The sequence below is a fragment of the Meleagris gallopavo genome, chromosome 7 (genome assembly GCF_000146605.3).
Source record: "Meleagris gallopavo isolate NT-WF06-2002-E0010 breed Aviagen turkey brand Nicholas breeding stock chromosome 7, Turkey_5.1, whole genome shotgun sequence".
NCBI classification, from domain to species: Eukaryota; Metazoa; Chordata; class Aves; order Galliformes; family Phasianidae; genus Meleagris; species Meleagris gallopavo.
In genome coordinates, this window is record NC_015017.2 from 794,464 (window position 1) to 807,806 (window position 13,343).

At 46.5% G+C, this 13,343-nt stretch overlaps 1 long non-coding RNA gene across 1 annotated transcript in view; it reads left to right on the forward strand.

Moving 5' to 3' along the window:
- Positions 1–416: 416 nt before the first annotated feature.
- The window catches only part of LOC104911604, a 28,653-nt gene continuing 15,726 nt past the window's right edge, over positions 417–13,343 (forward strand). The window contains exon 1 of the long non-coding RNA XR_004160239.1: positions 417–813. This is a non-coding gene — a long non-coding RNA (uncharacterized LOC104911604). The remainder of the gene's footprint in view (positions 814–13,343) is intronic.

A 13,343-nucleotide genomic window follows, 5' to 3' on the forward strand; every position in this document is an offset into this window, starting at 1 on the left:
GCAAAGTGCTGTTTTTTTTTTTTAATGTGTTGTCTTTGTTTTGTTTGCTTAGAGAGAGCATTGGCACACACTCCAGGAAATTAGCTCTTAACTAAAAGCATTTATGTAATTGGGGAGGGAGGGGGAGGTGTGTGTGCACTGACTTTGGGGAAGTTCAGTCTACAAAAACAAACCTCACTAACTACACTTGGTTCTGATTAAGGGAGATAAATCTGTCAGTGAGAGGCTAAATTTACTGAGAGTGTAACCTCCCCCCATGCCCCACCAGCAATGGTCAGGCTGCATTTATTTCTATTGGGCAAGCTCCAGAAAGCACTGCGAGGTGAAAAACAATCCCCAGAAATGTGAAAAATGTGAGATGAAGTGGGGGTGGCAGAAGGGAGAGTAGGGGGAGAGAAGATGGAGTGGCCAATAGCAACATGACGGGTACAATTTCAGCTCTTTTGCTGCTTGCAGGGCTGAAGTAAGGAAGCCCAGGATGCAGACGCGTGTGTGGAAAATGCAGCAAGGGGAATCCCTGCTCCCCGGCCCCCTGTGAGGATTGCTGCAGGCACCATCTTGCTGATAGCGGAGCTGATGGAGCCACGACAAGGCTAAAATGCAAAGGAGTGCATGCCACTGGGGCCATCCTCATCCTCACAGGCTGTAGAGGCACCTGCCATGAGGTCAAAGCTGGCCTTGGCAAGACTGGATTCTCTCGTGGCTGGGCTTGAATGTCACACTGGGACTCATAAGGCAGCGACTGTGTGAGGCTGAACAGAGGATGGGAGGAGCTCTAGAGGGACCAAATAGCAGCAGATCTGAAGACACAAGGTGGGTCTTACTGTTGGCCAAGCAACAGGTATAACACTGGCTATACCAAGTGAGGAGTGAGGAGAGCTTTCACTTTTATTCAGTGAAAGCCATGACAGCTGGCTGAGAAGGATGCATTCAGTACTGCCTGCCTTCATCACCTGCATTATCTTCCAGGGACACGAAGCTCTCGTCTCATGCCACTGGCCAGAGCAAGCCTGTTTTGGATGTACTAGTCTACCTGCTGTCACCAGATGGTCTTAGCGGTGTGTGGCTTGAGACACATGCCAAGCATGCCTGATGTACTGCTGAAGTGGTTGTTCCTTTTCATTTTCTTGATGGTTCGCTCTCTTTAAAGCTTTATTTGCATCCTGTAAGGAAGTGCTTTTGGTCAGACTTGGTGTCTCCTCCTGCAGTCAAAGTGAAGGATGTGTTTGGCCCTGCCAGGGAAGTGGTTTGTGCAGAGAGGTTCCCATCTGCCACAGAAAGAGTGAACCACAGCATGGAAAGGCACCCCTGTGCTAATGTACACCATGCTCACATGTAATCCCAGCTCATAGGGAGGGAAGGCTACTGTAGTCACATTTCCATGGGTTCACAAAGGTGTCCATCTGTCTGTGCTACTATGGCAGTAATTCCTTTGGTAAGCTCCCCAAAAAATATACTAGTTATCACCTGGATGGAAGTACACAAGGGCCAAGATTTTTAACAGGCCAGTGAGAAACAAAGAGGAATCCACTGCACATTTTCCCCATCTGTTTTAGGGGCCATCACCCTGAATTCTCTAGGAGGGACAGAGGGACAGACCTGAAAGGAGCTGTAGTGAAATGAAGGGAATTGACCTCTCCTCCCAGTTAACGGTTATAGGATGAGAACTGATGGTTCTAAGTTGTACCAGGGGAAGTTCAGGTTGGACGTAAAGAAAAATTTGTTCTCAGAAAGAGTGATGAAGTATTGGCACAGGCTGCCCATGGGAGTGGTGGTGTCACTGTCTCAGAGCTGTTCAAGAACCGTGGGGATGTGGCACTGAGGGATGTGGTTAGTATGTATGATGGGGATGGATTGACAGTTGGACTAGATGATCTTAGAATCTGTTTCAACCTCAATGACTCTATGATTCTAGGACACCATTGCTGATAGCCCATGGTCTCCAATCTGCTGTCTTTGGACACTGGGAAAGATATCATGCATCTCTCATCATGCAATATTTCCCTGGCATGCAAGAGGCATTTGTGTGGTTGAAATTTGTCTAATTATGCAAATATGTCATTTTTTATTGATTAATTGATGAGTCACTGTGCACCACAAGCCAACCTATTTGGATCATTTTTCTTAGCCTCTATAGCAATGATTTTTTGTGGAAGAAGTTCTGGGAGAGAAGAAAAAACTTGCTCAAATAGTCATAGGCAAATTGAGACTTCTTACATTTGAGCTTGCTGCCTGGTCTCTTCTTAGAGAAGAGAAAGCCTTACTAACATTAAGAGGAAGGCTTGGTTTTTGAAGAGCCCATCACAATTTGCCGAACCACTACAGAGTGGTTCGGAGTTTGATGACAGTACGGTGGATCTTTGGATCCCTCGGGCATCCAAAAAGCCACCTTGTTGTAGATGAAACATGAGAAGCCCAAAGGACACGTTAGAAAAAAACAAACAATGAACAGACCAAACAACACATTGGGGCCAGATGCTTGGTGAGTGTAAAGTGATGCAGTGCCGTTGGATTTGCTGAAGCTGGGTGGACTTCTGCCAGGTGAGGATTCTGCTCTGCCATCAGCTGTTGGAGCACTCCAGTGCTGTTGTGTTCCAGTAGCTTTGGCTCTTTTCGATGGACTATGCAATCTATACCACAAGGACGTTTTTTTTAACACACTTTGCTCTGCCAAAATAAACTCTGAGATACAGACAAAAAAGGCATTAATAATATTGGCATGTACTCTGGCTGCTGCATTTCCTCTGACTATCCCTCGCTGGACCTTGATAAGCTTGATTTCTTTGTCACTTAACTCTACCACCTCCTTAATGAAACTTCCACTGAAATGAGCTGGGCTGGGATCCTGACTACAAGAAATCAGAGCAGCTCTGTTAGTTGATGTCCTTTGATCAGTTTGATCAGGGAGAGCCACTCCTGTCCACAGCAGGAGGCAGACAGCAGGCAAGTCTGGGCCATGCCAGAAAAGGAAGGCACCCTTGAGCTCCGGCATTTATGTGGCACAGTAGGGCACTGTTTTGCCTTACTTGGTGCACCCTGTGGCTGTCCCTGCGAGGCACTTCAAGTGCAAGGAAGAGGAAATATTCACCCCAAGGGACGAGGCTTGTGACCTTCTTACATGACACCACCGCTCAAGGACCAAAATCCTTCCTTGGGCTTGAGCCAGAGACAAGGTTGGTTGGTTCATGTCTGACGCTCACCCATGCCCTAGGAAGGGGTGTGTGTCTGACTTCAAGGATCACCATTAATCAGTGCTAAGTGTGCAATAATACACCTATCACCCGCTTCCCTCTTAAATTTTCCCCTCCACAGTTTCACCTCTTTTCGTGTCCTCTGTCAGACTCTGAAAACACATAACCTGTGCAACTTTCCTATCAGTCCTCAAGTAAACTTGGTTTTGTAAGTTTTTGTTTCTCACACCAAAAAGCCTCTGCTCAGGTGATGTGGTTTTAAAACATTTTAAAACTGCTGAAGGTTTTAAAATGAGTTTGAGACAGATGAAGTAAATATAGTCAATGATCCAGGAAATGTCTTGCATGCATTCTCACTCTTCTCTTTCCAGATGGGGCACTGGTTACAGATAGATGTGTGAGGACATTTCTAAGCTCCATTTGAGAGGAATCTCCCATTTGGTTTCTATTTGTTTCCTTGCTAACACACAAGAAATGCTTGGATCTGTGCTGCTGTGGGGAGAGGGGTAGCAAGTGGTGCATCTTTCCTGCAGTTGTATTTGCAGGGCTCATCAGAGCATCTCAGTGTAGCTCAGAGAAGTTCCTTCCCTGGGCAAATCATTTCTGCAGCATGACGATGGTCAGAGGCAGTTTGAAAACAGGTCACAGAGACCACGCTATGGTTAGAGCTCAGAGGAGCTTGCCACATATTTGGGGAGGAAGGCCTCATTTAGAAATATGACAAGAAGGATATCCTGCCCCCGCCATGCCTTTTTGCAGAGGAATCTAATCTGGGAGTTGGGTCTCAGTTTAGCGATCCCTCTAGCACGAGTTTGGAAGGCAGCAGGGAGTGGCAGCAGGGCTGGTGGTGAGGGGACCTGCGTGAACATCCTGGGGGCGGCCCACTGAGGCAGGAAGGGCGGTCAGGACCTCCAGCATTCCAGTTGAGATACGAGATACAAGCCTGTTCTCTTCTGATCCTATGTATTCTGGGAAGAGACCTAGGTGGAGACCATCTGTAGTCTCTTTTCAGTGGTATGTGGAGACAGGACGAGGGGAAACGGACATAAGCTGCAGCATAGGAAGTTTTGCACAAATGTGCATAAGAACTTCTTCACGGTGAGGTGACGGAGCACTGGAACAGGCTGCCCAGGGAGGTTGTGGAGTCTCCTTCTCTGGAGATATTCAAGTCTCGCCTGGACGCCTACCTGTGTGACCTGGTGTAGGGAACCTGCTTTGGCAGGGGGGTTGGTCTCGATGATCTCTAGAGGTCCCTTCCAACCCCTACAATTCTGTGATTCTGTGATTCTGTGATCTGCATGGACTTCCTGATCTCCCCAGCCTCTCTGGCAACAGCAGCTGCATTAGCATGTGTGAAAATGATTTACAGCCTGGCCTTTATGCTCACGTCTTCTCTAGGTGAGCTGAAGCAGTGCAAGTGGGGATGCAGTTATCCCTTCCACCATGCAGAATAACTGTTTGCACTAAAAGGTCCTTGATTACTTGCAGGGAATATTACAGAGCTTTTCTTTAGCAAAGGAGTGGAAAGAAGGACCTGTGTGGGCTGCTGCCAAGGCTTCCAGCAGGGTGAAGCCACACTGCTATACCTGGGGCGGGGAGCAGAGCAGCCTCACAGCCCCTCACCAGAGCTGCCATCGCTGCTATTAAAAAATTAACTATGAGGTTTAAAAAAAAAATAATAGCAGCCAACCCCCGCATGCACATTTATTGTAATTATCCATCAATTTTGTAATGGATGAAAAGAAAATAAGGGCTTGGGAGCAGTTAAAAGTTATGCACAAGTCTTCTGAAGATGTAAGAATGAGTTTTACTAGAACTGGAGAGTTTCATGTATAATTACTGCTCTTTGCTACAAGGGTTCCTGCTGCAGAGGGGATTCCCAGGGCAGCACAACAGCAGGTGCTGCCTAGATGCTCTCTCATCTCTGCTCCCCACAGCTTGCGTGGGGCTGAATGTGGGCCCTGCTGCTTGGTGCTTTGGCTGAGTCAATGCCTCAGGCTAAACAGTACAACCTCCCACCTACTGTCCTTTGGTTTTCCTTTTTCAGGTCTAGTGGGACAGTGTCTGTCACAAAAGAGGTCATCCTCATTGATGAAAAAGATAGCTGGGTTCTTGAAGGAGTCAGCCTATGGGAAATTTTACTTGCTGCCCTATTTTTGTAGTGGTTGTACAGCTCTAAACCATGGCCTCCGGCTGCCTGGTCTTTTGGCCTGCTTCTAGTTTGGGGTAGCCTTTAGGCAGAAATGAATCTAGGAATTTATAGGGGTGGAAGGCAAGGAAAGCCTTGGTAGAAGACATTCAGGTCAGGGAATATTTAAGCAAACTGGACATTTGTAAGACCATGGGGCCTGATGACAGACACCCACAAGTACTGAGGCAGCTGGAAGATGCCACAGATGTCACTGTGAGATCGCTCTCCATTTTTAATTAATTATGGCAAATGCTAGGAGAACTTGAAGACTGGAGGAAAGCAAATGTTCCTCCTATCTTCAGGAAGGGCAAGAAGAAAAACCCAGAGAACTACAGGCTGGTCAGCTTTATCCCAATCCCTGGGAAGATGATAGAACAGCTTATTTTGGAAATCACTTCCAGGCACGTGAAGGAGAAGAAAATCACCAGGAGTTATTAGTATGGCTTCGCCAAACAGAAGTCCTGTCTGATGATAAGCTTCCACAGTAAAATGGCCAACCTGATGGAGGAGGAGAAAGCAGTGCATATTCTCTTCCTGGTCCTCACTGAGGCCTTTGACACTGCCCTCATTAGATCCTCGCAGAGAAGTTGTTGATGAATGGACTGGATGGATAGACAGCGAGGTTTTAGACAGGATCAAAAACTGTATGAATGACTGGATCCAGAACGTAGTGGTCAGTGGTGCAAAGCCTGCTAGGAGGCCAATAATGAATGAAGTGCCCCAAGGGTTGATGCTGGGTGCAGTAACATCATCACTGATGATCTGGAGAATGGAGTAGAGCGCACTCTTATGAAGTTTGCTGATGACACCGACCTGGGAGGAGTGGCTGAAAAGCCAGAGGGCCACGTGGCCATCCACAGGCACCTGAACAGGATGGAGGCATGTGCTGATAGAACATTATGAAGTTCAACAAGGAGAAGAGCAGAGTCCTGTACCTGGGGAGGAGCAACCCCAGCACCAGGACATGGTGGGAGCACCCAGATATAAAGTGGGTTTGCAGAAAAGGGCCTGGTGGACACCAAGTTGAACATGGCCCAGGTATTGTGGGCTGCATTAGGCACAATATAATCAGCAGGTAGAGGGAGGGGATCTTTCCTCCTTACTCAACACTGATGAGACCACATCTGGAATGCTGCTTAGCAGAGGTTAGACTAGGTGACCCCAGAAGTCCCTCCAACCTAAACAATTCATTGATTCCCATTTCTGTGAAGAAAGCCTCATAGGGTCTGCTGAAACCTGCAGGAGGCCATGCTCCTTGGCAGTAAGAATGTTATGTGTACCTCCTTAATTGTGGACAGAAATGTTTACCTTACTAAGGAATCTCTGGGCTTGTTGGCTTGGCAGTCAAGGGATGTAAGAGCAGATGGTTCCATTTCATCTCATTCCCACCAAGCTGTTGCTGAGTTGCTGCACTGTAACTCCCTCTGAGTGGAGAGCTGCTGGGAGCACAGCTGTGGTTCAGCTCTCCCACCATCTTGGTTCGCTGGAACATTTCCCTGATAAATGAGCTGATATGTTGAGGAGCAGAGTGTGGAAGAGAAACTATTGCCCAGAGTGCACGCAACAGCTGTGATCTTGATGTGGCCCCCCTCAAGGATGAAGCACTCTCTCTGTCCATGGGGGAGAAGGTCTCACTTGGTAGGGGTCTGCAGTTTGCTCCTCTAGACCTCAAATCCTCCAGTGTGCTCTCCTGCAGTTTGGCTCCATGGTCGGCAATGGGTCTCAGCCCTCTTTTGACAGGCTGGCCAACAGTCTTGGTTTAGGCTGCTCTGGTTTCACTGCCATCTGAACAACTTTGCCCCTGGCCAAAGGGTGTCAGGGACAGCTTGTGCCCCCAAGTCAGATTTATTGACCCCACCAGCAGAAGGCAGCTGCTGAGAATAACAGGCAGGTAATTTTCCATGTCCATTTTGGACTGCATATGGATAAAATTATGGAAAAGGGAAGACTGGAAAAGAAACAGGCTGTTTTTGCAGGAACAAATGAGTGTATTGAAAGAGAAGGGGAGGGAGGAGAAACTCAGTGCTTTTCCCAGCTCCCTTGCAGACTGAGTGCAATGTCCAGTGCTTCAGCTACCAAATGGTCTCAATTTGCTCCTGCGTCAAATGGAGTTGGTTCTCACCAGGCAGGGCCATGAGGATGCGTTTCATAACAGCAGCTCTTGTCAAAAACAACAACAACAGCATCAAAAACCTGTTGAAACTGTGCTATGCTCAGAACAGAAAACACATGCAGGGAGGAAAAACTCCCTCAATGAACAAATCGATGTAATTAGCCCTGACAAGCTCAGCAAACCAGAGGCAGCCAAGTGGTAGAAGAGGAGAGGAGAAATAAACCAATATCACTTTGTAGGCACTTATAAATGGGTCATTAGCTGACTTTGAACAGAATGTTCCTTGGTGGGGAAGTAAGGGGACAGGCCTGGCTGTAGGAAATATTGCAGAAAACCTGGCAGGCCTTCCTGCGAAACAAGCCTTCTCAAGATGCCAGAGGAAGGTCTTGTTCTGCTTTTCCCCTGTTATAAGGAGAGCTCCTGGGATTTCTGCCTTCATGACTCCAAATAAGAGAACTCCCAGCCAGCAGTACGTGCTCCTGCCCTGCTGCCTCTGCCGCTCATCTCTCTTCCCCCCTCAAATGGACAATGTGGCATGGAAGAACCCTCGGGATTTTTAGATGAAATGGTTATAGTTCAGTCCCTGCTGTTTCTGAGCTCTGCAGGGAGACTGGAATTACTCTTCCACTTTGTAACACAAGTACTGTAAGGAAGGTGGCAGTGCTGAATTTTGATTTTCCTTGTTCTTGAACATTTCCAAGCCTCCCTTGATAAAAGGGACAGCATGTTCAGAAATGGTTTTAAAAAAGGGAACAAACTGAAGAGATAGGCTTGATTGTTGCAGAGACCATCAGCTTGTCTGATACAAAACTATCCTGTGTGGCCATATCAAGGCCATAAAGCCAACATCTGAAGCTCAGCACCCCAGGAGCAGAGACAAACCTTAGATTATTGAATGTATGGGCTACTTCCAGCATCAGCATTCGGGGGGATGTTCAGGCCTGAAAGTTTCCATTGTATACTGGTGTTTAATAGCCATTGTTAGGTCTATTGTCTCAAAGTGGATCTAATTCTTTTCGAGCTTTCTTATAGTCTCGGTTCCAGTCCTGCAGCAATGAGTTCTGCAGTTTTCCTATGTGCTGGACAAAAAAAGATGTTTCCTTTTGTGGTGCTAAACCCTCTGACTCACACTATTACTGTATGTCCCCCAGGCCTCGGGCTGTATGGGATAATGGCCGACTGTTCCCTCTCCATTTGGATGATGGACAATACTTCTGGCCATCCTTCACCATTCTTTTCCTAGAATATCCCTTTCGACTGAATGTAGAAATCTGGATGTAGGGATCTCATTGAGTAATAAAATCACACACAGATGTCTTGTGCTGTTTTGTGCTTAGTTCTGTCCTCAATCTGTTTGCTTTTTGGATCTATTAGGAGCGCTGGCCTGGTGTCTTCAGAACACATCCATGGTCCAAAATCTTCCATATGTGGCAGAAGCCTGCCTGTGTTGATGCATATTTTTGATATTTTTTTCCCTGGGTGCACTATTTTGCATTTGCTGCTACTGATTTCACCTGACATTTTCCCTGGGCTCTGCATCACACGGCACTTTTGTTTTTGGGGGTGACTGTCCTGCATATTTTCTCTCTTTGTCCCCTTTTTGCTCACACTTTCTTCAGACTGCTCTGAAGGGCAGTATTGCAAAGACTACTTATTTTTTCACACTTTGTTTTCCATTCTCTCTCCCATCTTGTGAAGACCTCATTTTAGTTACTAGGGATCTTGTAGGGAATTATTTTGAAAACACGGTGCAATACATTGTCCTCTTTCCCGTGTCTTCCGCTCTGTTCTCTTGCAGTTCCAACTATCTGGATTGCCACGAGGCACATGTAGCTCCCAGCTTGTCTCTTGAAGACAAGTCTTCTGACTTTGCATTTTCCCCCATAGAGCAGCACTTCCAGTTCCATGTTTGTGCTCTGCCAGAGCTCTTAGGTGATGCAGCCTGGTCCTTGTCCTGCAAAAAGGCTGAAAAGGCTGGATTCAGAGCAGAGCAACACTATCTCATGCTCGTGCTCTTCCTACTAATATATTTTTAATTGACTCAGAATACCCCACATCACACTCTGCAGCACTGTCAACAGCCTGTTTCTAAACAGCTGGCTACATCCCTCGTGCTGAGGGAACCCACAGAATGGGAGGAGGGGAGACCCCCCCTTTGTCATTGTGCAGGAATGCTGATGGATTCTTATTATAAATCTTAAATGCTCCCATTTGCCTATTACAAGAAACAGATTAGTTGCAGATACCAAGCATGCACTGCTTGCTCTGACAGTGAGGAGTGTATCAACCCAGTGTATGCAGAGAGATGCAGCATGCTGGGCTGGAAGTGAATCTTTGGCTATCTGCAGTCTTTGAAGCCTTCCTTTTCCCACTTTTCCATCCTTGATGGACATAAATCTGGTTTTAAGCACGGTAATTTATTCCTGCTCAGATCTTTCCCCATCTCTGTTTTTGCTCTGTGGTGTGTTCTGTTAGGAACTACACTCGGCTACTTATTCCTCTTGGCTGTGTCTCTTGATGAAGACGAGATTTGAAGATGGTTCTTCATAGGCTTCTTCGGATCTTAAACCCAATTAGAGAAAACATTCTTTCCTTATTTCTCATAAGCCAGCTCAGAGTCCGAGGGAGCAGAAAACAAGCCTTTGCACTTGCAGTTATGGATATCTAGAGATGCCTTATTTTCCAAAGCCAGCTTCTAGAAAAAGGGGAACCCCAGAGCCCTCCTCAGTGCAGGACAAATCTTTTAATTCCTCTTTCCATTTTCAGGAGGGATGGGAGCGATGAGCTGGATGCCAACAGCTGCTCTCCACTTCCTTTACCCCATTTGGCACATCCAGGAACTGTGCTGCTAATCCATGAGCACCGTGGGACAGTGCCTGCAGCATCTGTTCCCACCTTTTGCTCCCATTCCCAGCCTGGTTCTTCAGTCTTCAGAGTGGTTTGTTTCATTACTTACTGACTGCTTTTCCCATCCCCATGCACCAACAGGCAGCACATTCTGAAAATAATGGAAGAAAACCAATAAAATATGAATATTGCTGCAGCCAGGGCTCCTCTGTCAGGCAGGGAGTGTGCTGGAGCTCTGTGTAGCCCAGCAGTGTGACCACGAGCCCTTGTGTGTTCCTGGTGTGCACTTCCCAGTTGTATCAGAAGCACAGCGCTTTTGTCAGATTGTTTATTAGCCCCTCTATCTGGAACAGAAGCCGTTTCCCCTGGAGAACAAGCCAGCAAGTGTTGTGCTTGCAATGCAGGATGAGCACGCAGAAGGCCATGTCTCCTCCTGCCCTCCCAGTGATGCTCTGCTGAGCTTCTGGGATGGCAGCTCTGTGGCCTGGGTTTATGCTCCTTCAGGCAAAAGCTGAGTAATGAATAGTCATGACAGGCCTCGCTGAAATGATAGGTGGCTGGGTTTATTGAAAATAAATAACACACACAGTTCATACTCATGAACTGCTGCTCTTAAGTGAACCCTTTTACTCTTGGCTTTCCATCCTAGTTCTTCTTTTCATCTTCTCTGGAGGCTTCTAACATCTGCAGACAGGTCCCAGTCTGTTGTTTTCATGATCTGTCTTGAGCAGTGGTACAGTCCCTGATTTCTGCTTATTTTCCCACCTTGTTCCATCTTCTTGTGGCTCACTGAATGAGTCTGTTTCTTCCCGTGGTGCTGGTGAAATGCTGGACTGCCTACCCACTTCTCTCAGGGCTTGTAAACACCAGACCCTCCTTCAGTTTATGATGACTTAACAAGTCCATTGTGCAGCTTCTAGATTCTTCCTTTTTTGACCCAACATTTTAACTCATCTGGAGCAGAATGGTTGCACAAGGTTTGCAAATACTCTCTTTGCTTCACATATTGACTGCACCTTGCTCTGAAGAGCACAGGGAAATGTTCCACTTAAAACACAGTGGTGATGCTTGGCACCAAGTAAGAGCCTGTCCATTCTGATGCGAGGATTAGTCTGTTGATATTTTTCTCTAGCAGGGGAGATTTCCATAATGCTATCCAGCTGAGCCTGCTCATACCAAGACATTGGCATAGCTCTTTCGGCTACGAACTTCCAGGAATTTGTAGGTGGAACTGTGAGTTGTTTGCATTATCAGAGCCTGGTGATGACGGTGGTGAATGCAGAGTATTCTGCTCAAGCTGTGCACTGATAGCACAAGAACCTCAAGTTTAATAACAGCTTTTGAGTCAACTGGAGAACAGCTATTGTTCCCAGGGCTGTTTCACGCACATATTACTTCAAGGCTTTCCTCTCCTTTCAGCTCAAGTACCTGGGAATGGAGGAATGAGGGAAGCAAGCTGCCAGTACCTAATGCATGTTTCTTGGAGCAAACATATCAGTTTGTTTTATTTTAAACCACCTATTTTGAATGTGGAGCAGCTGTGGATTTTGTGGTGACTTTTTCTTTTCTGGAAACAGAGGGTCATCATCCCATCATTTCATGGCATACTTGATATAGATAAACAAAATCTAATTTCAAGGTAGTTAAGACGCAGCCTTTTTTTTTTTAATTTCCTGATCTATTACAATCTATTAACTAAGCAACCTGACGAGAAAGAATTAGGGTCTCTTCTGGGCTCCCTTTTATTTTTCCCTTCTGAATCTGAAATTAAGACAGGCCAGAGTCTCGTGCACCAGATCCATAAAGGGATGGAAGTATTCAAGTCCCAGCTCTAAATATAGCATCCTGCCCTAGCTCCAGAGATATCCAAATCTCACAGTGCCTTATGTGTTGTGCAACAAAGCTCTTAGTTACACTTCAGTGTGCTGATCTGTGCGATCCTATGCATCCCTGAGGAACCTGGCCAAAGAGGACCTTTCAGAGCACACATCCCAATTATGGTCTCAACAGAGAGATGGTTGAAACGAGAATCTTTGGCTAGTACCCAAAGGTAACGTTGCTCTCTTGGATGCTGCAGACTCAGTTTTGAATCCAGCTGCTCTTGGATAAATTTAGACCCATTATTCTCTGCTGAGTACCTTCCATACCCTCTGCAAAGGAGGGCTGTTTCAGCAAGCTGAAGTTCTAGACTGGACCACAAAATGCCTAGAAACTCAGCGATGAAAACTTCTTGAGACAATGGAGGCTTCTGGATTTGGTTTTCTGAATCTCTGATGGTGGTCTGTCACTTGAGTTACCAAACTTTAGGGACCAGATTTGGGCACCTTGTTCTCCTGGTGTTCAGTGAAGGTCTCCCAGTCCTCAGTGTTATGAAACCTGTCTGCCACTCTGCCTCTCCAGAGCACTATGGGGAGTTATGTGGTAGTGTTGGGACATGAGTTAGCAGGCATGGTGGTGATGGGTTGACAGATGGACTAGATGATTTTAGGAGTCTTTTTCAACTGCAGTGATTCTATGATTCTGTAATTCAGGTGTGTTGTAGCAGTCTTTAAGGTCAATTAGAAAGTAGAATTCAAGGGGTAAAGTAAGCAAGGCCTACTTTGGAGGACGGGCTGGTTTGGCTGAAGGCATTTGTCAAGCAGGAGGTAATATAACTGCTTGGGATGGATGGCAGGGAGTGTTTATTTTAATAGCACATCATTTGTGAAGTGGTTGCTAGTACCCTCTGGGGCTGAAGATGACCATTTATATGAATTATTTCAGTTAGGCCTGTGGAAAATAGATGATGTCTCATGCTGACTTCTGGAGATCTCCACACTGAACAATCTCAGCTCCCTCAGCTGCTCCCCATAAGACTTGTGCTCCACACCCCTCACAGTTTTGTTACCTTTCCCTGGACACGCTCCCGGTTCTTGATGTCTTTCTCATGAGGGGCCGGACACTGAACATAGCATTCAAACTCTGCTGTGTGCGCCCAGTTCTCTGCTCTGAAGTTTGGGAA